Consider the following 20,610-nt stretch of genomic DNA (forward strand, 5'->3'; position numbering starts at 1 on the left):
TAAATGCTTTAAAAATAATATTTGCCACCTGCTATATTTTAGGGGACGCGGGTGGCGCTGTGGGTAAAAGCCTCAGCGCCTAGGGCTTGCCGATTGAAAGGTCGGCGGTTCGAATCCCCGTGGCGGGGTGCACTCCCGTTGCTCGGTCCCAGCGCCTGCCAACCTAGCAGTTCGAAAGCACCTCCGGGTGCAAGTAGATAAATAGGGACCGCTTACTGGCGGGAAGGTAAACGGCGTTTCCGTGTGCTGCGCTGGCTCGCCAGATACAGCTTGTCACGCTGGCCACGTGACCCGGAAGTGTCTCCGGACAGCGCTGGCCCCCGGCCTCTTAAGTGAGATGGGCGCACAACCCTAGAGTCTGTCAAGACTGGCCCGTACGGTCAGGGGTACCTTTACCTTTTATATTTTAATTGTGGTTTAGATTTATTGTACCATTTGTCTTTGTTTAACTTGTGTGGTTTTTTTATTGCACTGTCCCCCCCCCCATTGCCTTAAGGACCAGTTTGGTCCAAAAGTGTCACAGAAATTTAACACATCAATGAGACGTTCAAACAAAGCCAGTTGACTGCGCTGCAGGGCCTTAAGCTGCACAAGTAACCAGAATGACACAGCATTTTAAAATTGACTGGGTCACCAGCTGTGCTACTAGGAGGCTGGGCACACTGTAAAACCTGTACAGAAGCGTCTTACACTGGGATGTGCTGCGGGGGAGCCGGAAAAGGCAGCCAGTGGCATCCAACAGAGAGAAGGAGCTCCCTCCCTATCATTAATGGCTTTTATCATTCTAGCCACTTTGGGGCGGGGGCGGGGGGAGGGAAGGAGAGAGGAGGCAAGTAAGAAGAAGAGGATCTGTGTGCAGTGTCAGATCTGTGTCCAAAGTACTCTGCTAGGGTAGAAAAATCACAGTCCATCAGTAAATTTAGTCCAACATGGACTGACCTCTCAAACTTATTCCTGCATCCCAGAGTGGTCCACACTCTGTGCAGTCATACATGAACAGCGCTAGAGGGACTCCTCCCAGCCAGTTGCTCCTGTTTTACAGCTGCATAGATCTGCAGTAACTTCAAGTTGACGTAAAAACCAGATTGATATGTTAATTGCTGGACATCAGTGTTTTCTGAGGCCTTTACTTACAATAGGGTGTTTCTCACATGAGCAGAGAAATCGGTGTTTAGTCTCAGGCTTGGCAGCAGAAAAAGCCTCAGCTTCCCAGGGTCATAACAGAAAATTTGGTGTCAAGATAAATACATAGCTGTTGCAGAAATAAAACATTGAGCAGACACTTCAGGCAGACAATCTCAGCTGAGTTTCAAAGGAACTTATGCTCTTCAGTTCAGTCTGAAAGCCTTTATACAACTAACAGGCAATTCCTAAGTGAATCACACAAGCCGTCTTAAACTGCTAGATTCTCACAATATGCACTCTGGTTGTTTATTTACAATTCGTGGTTTTTTTAAAAAAATGAATGCTTTAGTTAAATTTCTTATTAGACAGTTTTTCAAAGACTGTCAAAACTTATTACTGTATTCAAAACTGAATTTTCTCTAGAACAATCCTGCACCTCTTTTGACCCACCAAGACAAATGCAAGCCACTAGCTAAATATCACCAAATATCCTGGCTTTGCTACCTTTCTGTGACTACAAAACCAGGTGAGCTGTCAAGCTTTGCGCAAGTCAGAATATATTGCTGTTGTGCTCAGCTTGCTGGGATACAAACTGTGCAGGCCTGTTTCAGGCAGAGGTTTTCAAACATTTTATCTCAGGGGGATCCTTTCCACAGATCCTCTGTGAGTCACAGAAGATTCAGAGGCATATTTTAAGACAGAGACTCTACACAGCAGGTTGGCCAAACCACCTGGAACCCCACTGAGAAGATACTTTGAGGTTTCTAAGGAATAGTGGACAGCAGTACAGGTAACATAGTATTTGGTATGAACAGAACTGCAGAAGAATAGAACCAGCACTGATTGTAATGAATAAAAGTTGAAACAGAAATCACTGTCTTCCTACATCTGGGAATTCAAACTTTCTCAAGTAAAGTATAGTTCCACCCTAAGAAATCAAGAATATTTTCTGCAGAGGAGAAAAATAGTTTTTAAAGTACTGTAACTCACCTTTCATGTAGTGAGATATACTATTTATCATAACTAGGATTTTTTGTGTGCATATATGAAATATGATAAATATCATCATATCAAATATGATAAGTATCAACATTAACTATGTGGGCTGAATAATCTTAATCCTTGGAGGGTTTAGCACATAAACATGAATTCCCTGGTGTGTGGTTTATTCATTTGTTTGCAGATTTACAACAGAAAGTTTCCAAAGCAATAAAATGAAGTAAGATAAAATATAAAATACAAAAAATTACAAACTCAGTAGACTAAAGACAATAAAACAATTTCTACAATTATACAGTTATTATTCTATAAAATGCCTGGGTCACACTTCAGGGAAAGCCTTCCTGGTAAAGGCTGTTATAACCAACTTCTGAAATCCAAACCATCCTGCCACTGTATTTCATATCCCCTTAGTCCTTTTTTACTCAAAACCAGGAAAACTGAAATGGCCAATATATATAACATTATCCACTCTTCACAATGGTCCTTTCCTGATATAGTGCAGTTATTCTTTCAACACGCACAATCATGCTGCACCCTCATTGCTTTCAAGGACATTTCTGGCAGCAGAATTGGCCTTTAAATGACTGTTTAGATTGCAGGCTATTTGCCTGAGATCACAGCTTTACCCATGGTGCATGCTGTCATATGTGAAATGCTTCAGTTGTCTTTGCATAACTCAAAAAGTTTGCCTGCTGGCTATTCCTAGCAAAGAGTACACTGCAATATTCTTATTACCCTCAAAACTGGTAGGATTGGTGGGGCAGTCAATACCTACCCATTTTGGACATAAGCCTGAGGGGGGGATATTGACTTTCTGTAACTACAGTGTGACTTTTCTTGTCAAGAGCATCAAGGTGGCTTTGCTCCGTGCTGTCTGGTCATTCTGCAATGGTAAATACATGCACCTAGTAAGAATTGGCATTTCAGTTTATTCTTCTTAGAGACTTAGCCAAGAAAGACAGGAATTAAAATTTTGTGTGTGGTTTATTTTATAATCCTACGTCAGCTCTTGGAAACTGGATTTTATGGCAGCAATCTACAAGCTACCAGTCAGGGATAACTTTACTATGAAGTAGCATAAATGAGATTCCAATAGGGGACCATTTTTGCTGCCTCAACTTATTCTCTCTCTCTCTCTCTCTCTCTCTCTCTCTCTCTCACTCACACACACACACACACACACACACAGCACTGAGACTCAACCTCACCACCCCAAATTTGGTGCAACAATAGGCATAAACACTGTTTTTCAACTAGGCCACACACACACGAGTGGCATAGGAGCCTTTCCCCATGTGGTAGCTGTGAGAATACTAGAGCCATGTGGCTGTGTCTAGTTGTCCCCACCCATGTATTTTCAGTATTCCTTCCCGTAGCCACTTTGGATTGCAACATGTGAAACTGTCTTCCATGCTGTCAAGGGGACTACAGAGTTGTAGTTTTCGAAGGGTGTGTTGTGGGGAAGAGTCAGCAGCACAGCCCGGTAAGGTATCTTAGCAAGCTATATGTTGGATCCAGAGCTGGGACTAGCAGACATTTTCTTGCAAACAGGACAGAGCAAAACATCACTGCCCTGCTTGTCATTTATAGCTGCACTTTTCTCTGCAGGGGCATAATCTACTGGTTTCATTTCAGCAATAAAAGCTGATTAAATTATGTTGTTTTGCAAAGCTTGCATGCTGACTGGACTCCCATCTATAGTATATATACTGTGGTAAGGAAACTTTGTCAGTCTTAGTTCTTCCATTGTGATGCATGGGTTTACAAATACAGTTTTACCTTGGAAGTCAAACAGCCTACTTCTCAAACGTTTTGGCTCCCGAACACAGCAAACCCGGAAGTGACTGTTACAGTTTGCAAACTATTTTTGGAAGCCGAACATCCGTCGGGGCTTCTACGGCTTCCGATTGGCTGCAGGAGCTTCCTGCACCCAATCAGAAGCCGTGCTTTGGTTTTTGAAAGTTTTGGAAGTCAAATAGACCACCGGAATGGATTCTGTTCAACTTCCAACGTACGACTGTATCCCAGATATTTTTAGTTATTAGATCAAATGTAATTTACACTTCATGGTCCCAGTAGCATATTCCATAGTAAACTCCAGCTCTTAAATATAACTCTGCAGAGTAGGAGCTTATATGGGAATTATGCTGACTCCTTGTTTCTTTTGTATTCATTTTACTTTTCTGCTGATAAACTCATTAGGAAGAAAGGAAGGATCAAATTGAGGCTTTCTGTTGCAACTTTCCATACTGTTCATTATTCTGTAAATTGGAATAGCAATCCTTGTGGAAAAGAAATTAGTGGTGTTCAACATTATGAATTTCCTGAGAGCCTTTAATAGAACGTTACAATTGCTGCAGGTGGTTAGGCCAAAATAATATGGATTATTTCATAATTTTTAAAGTCCCCTTGCAACATTCCAGTGGATGATTCAGCGCTGAGAGTGGGTACAGAACAAATACAATCAGTAACAGAGTATGTCCCCTTTCGACCCTATATTCTGTAGCTACAGCTGTTCTCTTTTGACCCATTATGAAATAATGCACCACCAGGCTACTTGGGTCTATTGTGCACAAAACAATCAGTGTGTGTGTGTGTGTGTTTTCCTACAGAAAGAGCAATATAGTCTTTAAGTGCAAATAGCAAATAAGCCAGAGTTAATTGAGCACATAACGATTCCTGAGCCATAAGGTTAAGTATAAAAAAATAATAATACAAAGACAAACAAATCCCAGACAGTGCATGACATATATTAACTGATGCAATACCCTGTTCAGTGTTTCCTTGGGATGAAAGAATGCCAGGAAGTGAAGTGTAGCAAATAATGCAATATGCTACATGAAACAGGAGTGGGTGCTTTAATTTGATAAAGTACACTTGCAACAGCAGGCATCCTTTCCAGTGAGCAAAATAGCTAGCACAGAATTAATACATGAAATTGAAAACAATTGGCTTTACACAAGCACTACAGTACTACAAATAATAATTCTGCATGGAGGTGTCCATTTCTGCACTGAACTTTGGGATATGGTTTTTTTGTTTTTGTTTTGCTAGTACTGTAATGAGAATGAGAGAGAGAATCATAGAGAATAAGGATATCACCTCTCCCTCACTATACCAGAAGTCCTTTTGTGTACAAGACAAGGCTTAGTGCAGCTGGGAGAGCATCATCAGGCTGTGGATAGCCTCACTCATGTGCTCCCAGGCCTGCAGCATACCAAAGGAGTACGTACTGCTATTATTGAACTAGAGTACTACTAGTACTCTGCTCATTGTATCAGAGGAAGCTGAACATGGGAGATGGGTGCAGTGCAGTCCAGGAATACCACCAGTCGTGCTATGCCAACTTTCCTTTTAACTTCTGCAACAGGTCCCAGGACCCATCCAAACTGAACAAGCCCTGAGCCCATCCCAGAACTGCTTCCACCCTGATTAGAACCCATAATTCTGTACCGGATCCTGGATGAGCTAAAACCTCACCCTATCCCTAGGAAGAATACACATTTTCTATAAAATTAACGCATAATATCATTACATTTATCATACCTACGTTTTCTCTCAAGCTACTGATTCTACATGGAATCTAATATGCATTATCCCACCCTTTTGGCATTGTTCACTCAGCTGCGAGATGAAACTAATTAGACATGCTTCTCAGGAATATTGCAATAAATTAACTGGAGCCTGCATTCAGGTTGTGTAGAGCAACTAAGCATCTTCTGACAGTCTGTACAGACATCATCCAATGGCATACTAATTTATTAATTTCAGTACACACACACCTTTGAACTTAGAAAAGACAACAACATCTTCTTAAAATTAAGAAAGATAGCCACAACAATAATTGAAACATAAACATTAGAAATTAGTGCCTCATCTGTCCAGATGCATGTTGCTTATTCACTTAACTTTCAAACCATGATTGAAGGAGGATCTGTGCTAGAGAGGATGTAAACTGAAAGGGACATTTTTTCACATGTGATGGGAATGTGAGAACAATTTACTAAATTACATTTAATTTACCGTCCAGAGTACTGTACAGGAATTATCTCCCTCCCCAGTTTTCTATATTGTATCAGTGGAGTAGCACTCAGCTCTAGCTTCTCTCTTCTCCGTGATTCTTGGCAGCAATAATAAACTAGTTGTGATAATGCAATTGACAGGCATTTGTTGTTATTGTTGTTGTTTAAATGGCCATGGGGGAGCCTGAATAGCATTGGGACCACAACGAGTGAGGAGAGAAAAATTAATATTTCCCCACAACCACTCTCCAGGGTCCCAATGAAAATCCCTCCCGACTGCTGTTTGCCTCAAGAAGGAAGCCTCCATTGGTGCCTGGAAACCAAGAGAAGGATTGGATTCTGATTTCATAGTAAAAGGCTTTCCCCTGCCCCACTGCTCACAGCCCATAATTAATCCCCATTCAAGAATTCATCTAACCTATAATTAATATGTTAACTGATGTTAACGTATTATCATTCTCTGTACTGAATGATCCCACTTCTGAGCACATGCTCAATGAAGAATGCTTACAAATGCTTACGTATTATCAACCCCATAAGCAGTATCAATGTCCCATCTATCTTACTTGTGCTTTCTGCTTACTATCAGCAAGCAAGCTTCCTTTTTTATGGAGTGGTACAGATTAAGATTACCAAGAAACGAAACAAATAACAGTTGAACCACTCCATCAAAGTGTACAGTGTTTTAGCTGATACAGCTGTAGCACCAATAACAGCAGCAACAACAACAAAAACGTGATAGGGCCTGCAACTGGAGCAAAATGTATTTGCAAGACAATACCCAGCCTCCTGCATGCTAAAGTACTCACTTGAAGCAGATAACGGGTGTGCATGATTATTGCTTGGAGCATGTCACTGGTGAGAAGGTATTACTGGGACCTCAACCCTAGATAGTAATTGAAAATGCCTGACTCATTCATAGTCTCTTTGGAGAGAGCCCAGCTGTGATATGCGTTCCAGTTATGCCCTTTGGAGCCAAGTCATTCTTCTCATTAGCTTCTCTAAACACCACCTGCCCTTGCTGAGAAATTATTCTGGAACAACCAAAACCAAAAAGTATCATGTGGAAAACTCTGGTTTAAAGGGTAGAGAAAAGCAGTAAGTGTGAGAAAAAGCTAGTGGCATTTCACAGCAGGATTATTTATTTATTTATTATTATTATTATTATTATTATTTGTTGTTGTTATTGCTATTACTATTACTATGACTACGACTACTATTGCTATTACATGCTTGCCATCCTGTCGTCTACTACCAGCTGAAACCCAACACAGTAGAAACAAATAGGTCATATAGTCAATTGCATTCGCAGGACACTTTGAAGACCACCACAATAATAGATGCATAAAGCCATTCCCAGAGCAGAAGCAAACCTCAATGGGTGGTTTTTGTTTTTTTGTTTTTTGTTGTTGTTGTTTTTTGCACTGCACTGCACAGGCAAAAGGAAAGTGTTGCTAGCTTATTTCATGCCACTGATACATTCTGCACAATGTCTCAATGCTCCCGAACAATGGTTTCTCTTTTCTTACTTCAAATCACACATTCGTACAGTAAACAGCTACAGCAGAGTTAAGTTGTAAGTCAAGTGGCCTACCAGTTGGCACAAAGTAAGAAATATAGGGATGTACAAAGAACAAGCAACTCAAAAAACCCCCCAAAAAAACAACCACCACCAACTCAGTAGCCTGGAATACAACTAAATTTAGAATGACCGCTTTTCCCACATCACCTCAGTAAGAACTGTGGCATCACCTTCCAGCTATATATAATTGTATAATTATAAAACTTTATATAATTGTAGCTCTCTGTCTTCATTCCAACGTGAGAGCAATTATTGTCTGAGAGGAAGTTTGTGAAAGATATATTTAAAAATAAGCTGAAAGGAATAATCAAGGGATTATATAAAATCAAAGTAAGCAAAGGATATTAGAACAAATAACATTTAGAGCAGTGGGTTACCTCATATGTTTCCAGGCAGCTGCAAATAAAATGCTGCTTTGAACAACTCAGGAGCAGTTGTGGTATAGTACTTGTGATGAACCTTGTTGACTGGCCACTCCATCCACCAAAGTAACATAATGCTATTTGTAAGTAAACAAAAATGCATGTGGTCTCACAGTGCCACCGGTACCACATATTCCCCTCCTCCCATTATTTGTTTTCGTTCGTTTCCCCCCCAAAAATGAAACTCAGAGTAACTTACAACAAATGAACATTAACAAGGATAAAACACAAAAATATACAATTTTTTAAAAAAATTAAAATAGACCCAACTCTTCCCCACCTTGCTAAATTTATGTTCCAAAGGCTTAGGTGAATAATAGTGTTTTTGCCTCACAATGGTGCCTCTCTGGGGAGAGCATTCCATAAACAGGAGGCCACCACTCAGAGGGGGAACATGGAGTGAGAAGTAACTTTCTACTCAGTTGCATTCTTTTGTGGAACTATACTTAGCGATCTAGTTATTGAGCCAATTCCAAAAACAAATTTGAAGGTGGAGACATGCAACTTATGAACCTCCATTATCAAAGGGAATATATCTGTGAACACTAATGAGGGACAAAAATCAGGGGAGGGCTATTGCCTTCATGTCTTGATTGCTGCCAGAATACAGTGGTACCTCGGGTTAAGTACTTAATTCGTTCCGGAGGTCCGTTCTTAACCTGAAGCACCACTTTAGCTAATGGGGCCTCCTGCTGCCACTGTGCCACCGCTGCACAATTTCTGTTCTCATCCTGAAGCAAAGTTCTTAACCCGAGGTAATATTTCTGGGTTAGCGGAGTCTGTAACCTGAAGTGTATGTAACCTGAAGTGTATTTAACACGAGGTACCACTGTAATGTGTCCGGCGACTGCTGGAAAACAGGATGTTGGATTAAGATGGGCTCTTGCTCTGAGGCAGTAGAGGCCACGCTTATGTGCTCTCTGAAAGTTAATGTCACTTTAACTTTTGCAGACACTGGGGTTACCAAATTAACACTGCAATGCTATCTGTAAAATATTCTTCCTGCAAAGAAAAGAGGCATCTTTCCATTGCCTGTTCTATCCCTATCAACTGATAGAAATGCAAAGTTAAACAACAGAACCCTCCTTTAATTTCACAGTCTGTGATTCCTTCATGAAACTTTTAAAGATCAATTATGTCCTATCAGTGTTGGATCCAGGCTGAACTAAGTGATTTATGCATAAATAGCCTCAACACACTACCCTACTGTAGATTGAGTAACTTATCTATATTAAATGTGAACTCAAAGGATTGTTATTTTTGGCACTGTTTAAACCTTCGTAGTTTCTGCCCATTTTTCTTTCCAACATCCTACATTTTCTTCCATTAAAGGTAGAAATGGCAGATATATGGTATTGTGAGACTTTCATAAAGAAAATGTGGCTAGAATCAATCTCTTTAATGACAGGACCACTGCTACCTGATGAGGTTAGTGAGGTAAGAGAAGGGGATGAAAATGCATTTTCTAAACCAGGCTCTGGTCACAATCCTGAACTCATGATCCACTTGCTTATTAAGAGGGCGTAGGATTTGGCAGAAGGCATGCTACATTGGCATAATGCAGGATACACCTCCACTAAGAAAGGAACACTGGTGGGGCGGCTAAAACAGGGTGGAGTTGTGGGCAGAAGAGGTGGGGGCACACCTAGTGCATCCCTTGCTCTTCACAACCGGGGGTGGCAAACATGATAGCCTCCAGATGTTGATGGACTACAACTCCCATCACCCCGACCCATGATCATGTGGGCTGGGCTGATGGGAGTTGGAGTTCAACATGTGAAGAGCCACAGGTTTCCCTCTCATGCTGTAGGCTCTCTCAGGCACAGAGTCTTTCCCATTATCTACTATCCAATCCCTGATTTTGACTATGTCTAAGGCTGTGCAACTTTACACTAGAGCCAAACCCAACACAATAAATTTCTCCCTAAATGACTTCAGGTAAAGGAGGGGATTACATCAACAACATCAACAACCCATGTCACCATGACAGGGCATAAGACAAAATGTAATTCAACACCTCACTCACCACACACCACCACCAGTATATAAACTCCTCACAGTCAATCATAGCTCAGTATGATAATGTTGCAGTAACTGGACATGAAAAGGGGTTAATTTCCTTCATGAGTGTAAATCACCCCGTGGATGAACTAATTGCAAGTGCAATTCAGCCAAGCCAGTTGCTTTGGTAACAACCTTGTGCCCCGACTATATCTGTGATTGAAGCATGTCCACTCAGGGTGAGTGACAGTTAGCCTGCAGTTAGTATGTCAGTTAGCCATTCAGTGCTACTTGTCCATGTTATGTCTTGAATTGCTGAACTTATTTAGAGCAGCAATGTACTTGTATGTATCTGAATACAGTGGAATCTCGGTTTTCGAACGTATTCTGTTCCAGAAGACTGTTCGACTTCCGAAATGTTCAAAAACCAAAAACTGAAAGTGGAAACCTCAATACAATAAGGAAACTCAAAACAGAAGCCATGTAGCACATTTGACTTCCAAAAATTGTTCAAAAACCGGAGCAGTTACTTCTGGGTTTTCGGCGTTCAAAAGCCGAAGCATATGACTTTGGAGGTGTTCAACAACCAAGGTTCCAATGTACAGTGGTACCTCGGGTTAAGTACTTAATTCGTTCCGGAGGTCCATTCTTAACCTGAAACTGTTCTTAACCTGAAGCACCACTTTAGCTAATGGAGCCTCCTGCTGCCGCCGCACCGCCGGAGCACGATTTCTGTTCTCATCCTGAAGCAAAGTTCTTAACCTGAAGCACTATTTCTGGGTTAGCAGAGTCTGTAACCTGAAGCGTATGTAACCTGAAGCGTATGTAACCTGAGGTACCACTGTATATGTATATGCAAAAGCCTACAAGCTATATATATCTACATCAATAACTGCTTTACTGATCCTTATCTTCTGCTACAGTAAAGTATCTGAACCTTTCTCTGCTTCTGTGTGGTGACTGGTATTGAGAACAACTGCCACTGTGTGGGTATCTCACCTGAAATTCCAAATAAATAGGGCATGTGTCATGGGGTTCAATAAAGCAACAAGCCAATAAAACAATAACAATGTATAACAATGACAACATAAAATATCCTTAAGACACACTAGATCAGCAGATGACGAACAATTTCAAACTGAGCAACTCATTACAGTACGCATACACACACACATATGGTAGAGGGTGTGTCAACATTGGATTTTGTTAGGCAGTCTCCTACTTAAAAGTTTATTGGGAATCAGTCCAAACAATTTTGTATCTCTTTATTTCACATGTAACAAGGTCCACATAGAAGCTGAAGCTGGTTGTCTGAACAGATTTAATGGGGAGCAGTTTCCCCTGCAAATCACAAATCTGGCATGCCTTGACTCTTGTGCTACAGCCCATGTTATATGAAATCTATTCATAGTGTAGAGCAATGACTATGATTCACAAACTGTTTACTTGTGAATAATCCTTTCTGAAATCAAAACATATATTCATAAATATTTGCAGTGCTGAAGGAGAAGAGAAAACATTAAGTGTTTTTTCCCCTTTGCCATGGAACAGACCATTGTCAGTCCTAACTCAAAGCAGCACACAGTAGAAGGAAAAACCTTAAGCAACGTAGAGAAATCGCATTAAAGCCAAGACGGATTGGGAAACAGCTAGCTAGCCAACAACCAGCACTGTACGACATCTACATTCTTAAATCCTCCTAGAACTTAGCCCTGCTGTCATCCAGTGGCATAAATGACTTGAAGTATATCTCTAAAATCCTTGTGTAGAGACAAATCAGATTACCGAGAATGTACTGCTGGAGCACACAGCAGCAATAAGCTTACTGTTCATCTCCCCCTATTATCTGCAAGCACAAGGAGAAGCAGAAACAACATAGCAGCAATGAATAAAGCCACTCAGGAAGAGATGCAAAGTGGATAATGCCACCAGCTTTTAGGTGAGGTCACGGGTGACAGAAAGGCAAAAAAATAATTCCATTGCCATCTAAGAGGCAGCTATGTGCATTGTGCTAACATCAGACACCGGCCCTTATTCCTTGCCACAAGTTTTCACACAGAGTGAAAATACACATCTGTGTTACTACTTGTTGAAGTGTTTGTGCATGCTGTATTGCATTTGTGTTGTGTTGTTTGGTGCTTCATAGCATTTAGATGAGCACTGCTATGGAAGCTTATTTTATTTGGTCCATATTCTAGTACATTATTGCCTAGGCTAGCTGCCTCTCCAGAATTTTGGACAGATCTGTTTTCCCTGTTGTACCTTGAGATGCCTAGGTTTAAACCAGATTTTTTAAAATTTTATTATTGTATGCAAAGCATCTGTTCTGCCACAGTGACAGTTTCATTGCTCCCATTTTCTCATACCACTCAGTTCTTCCATCTAAACGGGTAGTATCACTAGTACACATGACGCTTTACAGCAGGGAGCCTTCTTGTCTTTGTAAAGGAATAGAACACTAACTATCTCCTGAGGATTAAAAAAGAAAAAGAAAACTTTAAAACCCCTGAATTGAAAGGACCTCTGGGCCAGCTGCTTGGCTGCTGCAGGCAGCAAAAGATTTGATGCTATTGAATCACAATCTACTGTGGCTGAGGGAGGCAGCAAGGGAAATGCCAAACTTGCAAGCTGATACCACCAGTTGCTGAAACATCCCTTTGCAGGTCTTTCATATCAGCTCCCTCCTTCCCTCACACATTGAGAAAATTAAAGCTAAATTAAGTACCGTAGATCAGTTTTTTAAAAAAATGCTTATTACATATATTATATTAACTTTATCTTAACTGGCATGTTGACCCTGGAAGGAATTGTGTATTTTAATTATGTGTGCTTACAGTAATTGATTTTACACACAGTAAGTAACATAGAAGCCACCTTGGTAATTAAAGAGTGTGTGTGTGTGTGTGTGTGTGTGTGTGTAAAAATAAATAAATAAATGTTTACAACAAAGTGTTGTGGATGTGGTACATACCGTATTTTTTGCTCTATAAGACTCACCTTTTCCCTCCTAAAAAGTAAGGGGTGTGTGTGCGTCTTATGGAGTGAATGCAGGCTGCACAGCTATCCCAGAAGCCAGAAGAGCAAGAGGGATCGCTGCTTTCACTGCACAGCGATCCCTCTTGCTGTTCTGGCTTCTGATATGCAGAATATTTTTTTCTTGTTTTTTCTTGGAACATACTTGTGGAAAATGGTAAATAGACTGTGCCTAGGTGCAAGATGCATATTTGCTTAGTGTCCAGTTTAACTGCTAGTAGCACTAGAAATTTGTAGGGGTAAGGCACAGAGGGGGCAAAATGCATTTCTGGATAGGTAACCTATGTGCCACGTTAGTTCCCAAAAGAGAAATAGATAAGTAAGAATGTGAGTGACCGGCCCAAATGAGTGGGAATCTGAACCCTGGTCTCTCAAGTCGTAGTCTGACACCCTGTCCACTACAGAAAACAACAGGTTTGTAGAACTGGTGGTGAAATCTATACTTTTACCCAACTTCTTGGTAAAAAAAACATCCAGGGGTACTTCAAGTTCAAATCTTTCATCATTGTGAGCAAACCAAAATGCTAATTACAGCTTCAGAACAGCAATAGCGCATTGTGGGAGGAGCTTCATGGCTCATTAACAATAGACATTCTGCTTATGTAATGTTGGAAGGAAGGGTCTGAACTCTTAACTGCTCCTGTATTTGAGGATTTGTTCATTTGGTTTCCCTCGCCAATCAGTGTCAATCTCAGCAACAGTGGGAGGCCTTCCCCCCCTTCCTGTGCTATCTGAACTTTGCAATCATAAGCTGGCTGCAGCAACCTTTGCATTTTTCTTACCGTGGTGCATTTGAGCAGCCAGAGCTTAAATAAAGAATGTGAAGTGGGGGAACTTGTGTTTTGCTGAGCTTGCATTAAAGCCCTCCTATGTAATCAATCTACTTTTGTGTGCCTCAGTAACTTTTCTTTTCTCCAGCATTCCAAATTCATATTCCCCCCCCTCTCTTTATTTGCTCTGTATCTTTTAGGCCTTAATAACAGCACGTTTTTAATCTTTCCACTATCCCATTTTGTGAGGGCTGTTTAAAAATCAAGTAAACCTATTTTTAACCTGCGGACTCCATTGGTCACCAGTTCTGAGGACTCTCTCATTCTGCCTGTAAGAAACTGATGACTCTCCCAGGTTTATTACATGGAGGGTTAGAGTCACTGAGTTAAGATCCAGATGGAGAAATATGAAGGTATCCATAGCAAGTCATAGGAGAGCATTTAGCACAAGCAGCGGCAAACTTTAGGCTCTAAAATTTCAGCAGTGCCCTGTGCAATGCCAAAATTGGCTGCCAACCTCTCACCTTCCATTGTTTGTCATTGTTGCAGTTTCCCCTGCAATGCCTTCTTGACTCGGTGCCCAGTGCAGGTGAACCGGTCACTCTCCCCTAAATCCACCTCTGAACAAAAGCAGGAGAAGAGAAAGGAAAATGAAAGTTCATGCTACCACAAAGGGCTGTATCAGCTCCACAGTGGGTGACACGTAACTTCACTATCTGATATATCCTTCCAGTGCCTGTTGATATTGCATTAGAGTGGAATTGTGAGAACTAAAATAAAAATAACTATTAGGAAGTGGTTTCTCTCCCACTTTCTTTTCAAAAGCAAGGAACTTACACACACACACACCCTTTGTGGTGTGGTCAGGCATTTTAGATTTAATGCAGAAAATAATGCTTTTAGTCCATATTGTGTGGAACCATCATTTTAATTCAGTTTCCAACACATCGTGGGACAGGAATTTATTTTCAGTGCTAAAAGGTCCAGTTATGGAGCCAGCCTAAGCCTTTGCTTTTCAAATTGCTGAGGTAGAAAGGTTTTTAGAACAAATGTAGCTTTTGCTCCATTTGCTAATTACACACATACACTTACATTGTATGCTTTATTATTGAAAATTGTGTTCTTACTATGCTGCATACCATATTGAACAAGCATCAAAGAATGAGCTAGAAACTTAAACAATAAAGCAGAAAACATTCCCATCAAACACATGTCCAGGTTCACAGAGTCCTTTATAGCTGTCAGTAGAAGGTGTCCGCAGACCAGAGACCTCCCTAATGCCAACCATCAAAATTACTCACACAGTAACAACTTCAATTTAAGCTCCTATTTTTATTATAAGGTTAAGTGGGGGAACTGCAGCTTCGCTACGGTTAAGTACAACCATTTATTCAGTAGTTTGATCTATACACGATTCTCATACGCACAGGTGACCCTTTTACAAAGGACAAGTTCTTGAAATGGTGTCACTCTTCTACAATTAAACCGTGCATTTCACAACATGTCTCCCCCGCCCCTCCTTAAAATTTGAATGCTGTCTGTTGTATGCATAATATTATTTCATTGTGTTAAGATGTCGGTGTTTCTTCTATTTAGATCTGTAAACCACTCTAACTGGATGGAAAAGATGCAGAACACAAGTGATATATCATATAATTGATAAACAAAAACTCTGGTAAATGCTACTTACATATATATTGTTACTGACCAACCCAATCTCTACCAAATGGTGACGAGATTGCCAGGTGTCTTAGGGTCTGTGTTCCTTTGGGGAAAATGAGGCACAGGGGAGTACGCAGTGTCTTTGAAATATGATTTATTTACACTTATTGATTTTCACAGCATTCACATCTCAGAGGGAGCCCGTCCTTCACAGCAGCCCAGCATTAGATTCTCCCCCTCCTTCCCCAACCTCTAAATTTCAAAAGGATATATTTCCCCCCACCCCCATGTGACATCATGGCTTCTGTAACATCCCCTTCCCAACTCTTCTATTTACCCCATGCTTAGGCAGAGTGCCAACAACTGGCCATTGTCTGGTAATTACACCATGGTGGCCCGCCTCCCCAGGCGATTTCCTGCTTTAGCCTGCATTTTAAATCTAACGCCTTTCATCTTTCCTTCAATACTTCAAATACTATCGAAATTCTACCATTTATTCATTTCTAACATCCCCCAACTTTAGCAGTTATGGGTGCCCTTGCACTCCTAAACTCTGTTACCCTGGATCTGCAATAATATATTGCCAAGCTCCCACCGCATCTTTGGTGCCAAAATACTCCTTTCATTTCTATACCACTTCATATTTTAAAGAAACATCGCAGAGTGGTTTACGACACATTGAAACATCAAATAAAACTTGATTTATATTGCTGCCCCATAGCAGGAGGAAGACAGTGTGGTGCAATGGTTAGAGCAGGCTTCCTCAACCTCGGCCCTCCAGATGTTTTTGGCCTACAACTCCCATGATCCCTAACTAGCAGGACCAGTGGTCAGGGATGATGGGAATTGTGGTTTCAAAACATCTGGAGGGCCGAGGTTGAGGAAGCCTGGTTTAGGGTCAGACTAGGACCTGGGAGATCAGGGTTTAATTACTGGACTAACACTTCAGCCAGCTGGCTGAATATGCCACCTTATTTAAAACACTCCCTATACATATAATATTAGCACACCAGGAGGAAGGTTCTAGGGTAGCCTTCTCCTGGCATGTTAATTTTTCTGTGTGCAGAGGGGCTTGCTTAAAACACAAACACACACACACACACACACACACACACACACCACGGAACAAAGTATTCAAATATTAAAACTTGCCAACCTGCTCTCACAAATAGCATAGTCCTATCAAATTAGTTTGCTGGTCATGTGTTTCAGCAATAAAGTTTTTTATGTAGACATGCCCTTAAGAGCAGATTTGGTAAATGCAGAGTGGGAAAACGCATTGCTTCTCCCAGAACTAAGTTCCAGCCCTAGTTCAACAGAGCAATAAAGAAATTCCTGTATCGCCTGCCAATGAATTAGGTTAAAGTCTGTACTGAGCACAGTTAAGAGTATCATGAAAACAAAAAATGGCTGTTAAGTTTTAAGAACGTAACGGAGTTCTCTGCTACCCAGCCAACTGTGCTGCAGTGAATGAGGCAGCCACCCTCCCACCCTGGCTGTTCTTCCCCGAAAGTGTGGCTTCTTTGTCCTCAGATCCCATCCCTGCAAACAGATCCAGCACTTCTGCTCTAATGCCAGCTCCACTGCCCAGTTTTGTGAAGCGAGACACTTAATCCCTCCACCACTGTAATAAAGAACCCATCAAATACAGCCTGGCACATTCAAAGCACTGCACAGAGTATTTTATTTGCCTCTGCACTGCCATCTAGTGTACTACTGTGGAAAAGCACTGAAGATTTCAAGAACCAACAATCATTTAAAAAAAAATACATATTTCTGAGCTGTCAGAAGATTAGAAGTTTCTTTTCACTGATTTTCTCTTTGTAAGGAGTTGGGAATCTTCAGCCTTGCAGGTGTCGTTGGAGTGTTGGCTCCAGACAATGCTACAAAATACCTAATGTTATGTTCCGTTATTGAAGAACACCCAGTGGTGATTTGTGCAGCCTGAAAGCTTGAAATCATACACACACACACACACACACACACAACTTTGCCAGTGTCATAACAGCCATTTCTATGCAGGGTCAGGAAGCAAACCTCCCATCTTGAAAAGTTCCAAGATGGCGGCGCGTTCATACGCTGCGGCTCTGAGCTCCCAATACCTCACCTACTCACTTGTATATAGAATCATAGAATTATAGAGATAGAACAGACCCCAAAGATCACCTGGCCCAATTCCCTGCAATGCAGGAATATGCAGCTGTCCCATACGGGGATCAAACCTGCAACCTTGGTGTTATCAGAACCACCAACTGAGCTATCCAGACTCTTTAGCGTACACACCATGTTAAAACTAGAGAGACTTGGGTATAACCCTTTCAGGACACTGCTACTTAAATTCAGAAAGTCCTCTCACTCTCCAGATAAACCGTTCCTCTTCAAATGGTCCCTGTACAAAGCAAAGGCAAAAACAAAACAAAACAAAAAACCCTCCCCCCTGATTTGTCGTTCTATATTTCTGATGTCAGTCTGTGTTTGGAGTAGGGAGGAAGAGTTTATGTAAAAGCGGACTAACGTTGAGAAAGGAGGGCTTTTAATTTGCGTTTGAGGTCTGTGGATTCACTGATTTTCCTTCAACCTCTAAAATGGTTCAAATGTATTTTACAGTGGTACCTCGGGTTAAGTACTTAATTCGTTCTGCAGGTCCGTTCTTAACCTGAAACTGTTCTTAACCTGAAGCACCACTTTAGCTAATGGGGCCTCCTGCTGCCGCCGCGCCGCCGGAGCACAATTTCTGTTCTCATCCTGAAGCAAAGTACTTAACCTGAGGTACTATTTCTGGGTTAGCGGAGTCTGTAACCTGAAGCGTATGTAACCCGAGGTACCACTGTATATGTAATTCCTTTACCATACGCTGCATGTGTCTGTGAGACTTGCCCTGCAGCCTACGGCATGGTTCATTTTCTTGAGTTATTTGCTCTATGTGGACTTCTAGTTCTATCTTTCTGATTGTAGCAGAGTTGTGGACCAGATTGTGTCATGATCTGGGGGCAGGAGTAGGGGGCTGATAAAATATGTAGTTACTTTTGCTTAAAAAGAAGATGCAACACTATGCAGCTTAGGTGAATAAACACGCTTTTGTGCTAGGTTCTGAACCTCCTAGAAAATCACAAAACTCTGCTCAACTACCAACTTTTTTATTTCAAGTGTTAGTAATCTTCTAGTCAGCTTATTCTGCTATATGCCCTTACTTTGCAAAATAATACTATATACTCTAGTACTTTATCAATACATATAAATTCCATCCAGGATTTGTCTCTACTGGTGGAGCACTTTCTCCTCCTACTATTACTTTAGACCCAAATTTATCATGTCATATATTATACATCTGCTCAGCAGGGAGTTGTGGGGGGAGAGACCACATTGCCTATGAGAAACTGGACTATGCCTTTGTTAATTGAGAGAGCCCCTTCAGGCATTCGTTCACTGTTAGAAAGTCTAAAGTCTTTAGCAAAGCAAATCCATGATTATTCCACAGACTATGTGGAAGGTGCCAGCAATGGTTACCTAAAGGAGGGGTGGGGAACCTGTGGCCCTCCAGATGTTTTCTGGATTCCAGCTTCCATCATCCCCAGCCAGCATGGGCAATAGTCAGAGATGATCGGAGCTGGAGTCCAGCAACATATAGAGATTGGACAGTCACCTCTAAGGAGGAGGAAGAAGAAGAAGAAGAAGAAGAAGAAGAAGAAGAAGAGGAAGAGGAGGAGGAGGAGGAGGAGGAGGAGGAGGAGGAGGAGTAGTTTGGATTTGGTATCCCGCTTTATCACTACCCAAAGGAGTCTCAAAGCGGCTAACATTCTCCTTTCCCTTCCTCCCCCACAACAAACACTCTGTGAGGTGAGTGGGGCTGAGAGACTTCAGAGAAGTGTGACTAGCCCAAGGTCACCCAGCAGCTGCATGTGGAGGAGCGGGGAAGCGAACCCAGTTCCCCAGATTACGAGTCTATCGCTCTTAACCACTACACCACACTGGCTCTAAGGGATGCTGTAGTATTCAGTTACTCCTATTCCTGCATCACAGGAGGTTACATTACATTTGGGGTCTCTTTGCAATGCTATGCTTCTTTGCTGACATGTTTTTCTTATACAGTGGTACCTCAGGTTACAGACGCTTCAGGTTACAGACTCCACTAACCCAGAAATAGTACCTTGGGTTAAGAACTTTACCTCAGGATGAGAACAGAAATCATGTGGCGGCGGCGTGGGAGGCCCCATTAGCGAAAGTGGTACCTCAGGTTAAGAACAGTTTCAGGTTAAGAACGGACCTCCAGAATGAATTAAGTTCTTAACCCGAGGTACCACTGTACTTCCATCCTATATACCAGGTTTGATAAAAGATGCAGGTGGGATGTGGGGCTAAATATATGAGCACACAGCTTCCTGGGGATGAACTCGTCATTCTTCCCTCTAATAGCATTGATTTCCAATTCATTCTCACTATTGAAGAAAAAGAGGGAACGGTAAATAAGAGAATAAATGCTACTTCTACATTGGCACCTAGTGATGAGTGGTCCGATAAAACATGAATGAAAAGCAAAGAGATTCTATTTTTAGAAAAACAGTAGCCAGCATGCCAAAGTGACTGCACTTAACTTAGGAAGTTCAGATTCTCCTTTGCTTTGTCCCACAGTGCACTGCGGCCATCAGCTTGTGACACAAGACCCATAAGCAGCCAGCAAGTCTTTGCTCCTCACCTCCAGGCCAGGAGTGAACATCGATCCATTCTGGAGACAGAATTCCAGGGAATCACTGATTTGGTGAACAGGCAAAGTGTCAACACTCATAGCAGCTTATTAATCATTTGTGTCGTTTTGGTGCTTGTTTTACAGATCTAGAAACTAACAGAAATAAGCTTCCATGTTTTAAAAAAATTGATTAGGTTTTTTCCTCATACGGAGAAAGGTTTGAGAATGCTAGGTGCATGTGTGCACATGCATAAACAGTGCCACTTCACAAGTTTCAAGTTATTGGAATTACACAAACAGTTGTAGT

The 20,610-nt window shown here is 41.5% G+C and overlaps 2 long non-coding RNA genes across 2 annotated transcripts in view; one reads left to right on the forward strand and one right to left on the reverse strand.

The window, feature by feature from the left end:
- The window catches only part of LOC144327298 (uncharacterized), a 71,850-nt gene that overhangs the window by 28,287 nt on the left and 22,953 nt on the right, over positions 1-20,610 (reverse strand). The window lies entirely within an intron of this gene.
- LOC144327296 (uncharacterized) lies at positions 1,815-20,368 on the forward strand. The gene is made up of 3 exons (XR_013392342.1): positions 1,815-1,915; positions 15,554-15,632; positions 20,249-20,368. It is a non-coding gene; the product is annotated as an uncharacterized LOC144327296 (long non-coding RNA).

Source organism: Podarcis muralis, chromosome 3 (assembly GCF_964188315.1).
Source record: "Podarcis muralis chromosome 3, rPodMur119.hap1.1, whole genome shotgun sequence".
Lineage (NCBI taxonomy): Eukaryota > Metazoa > Chordata > Lepidosauria > Squamata > Lacertidae > Podarcis > Podarcis muralis.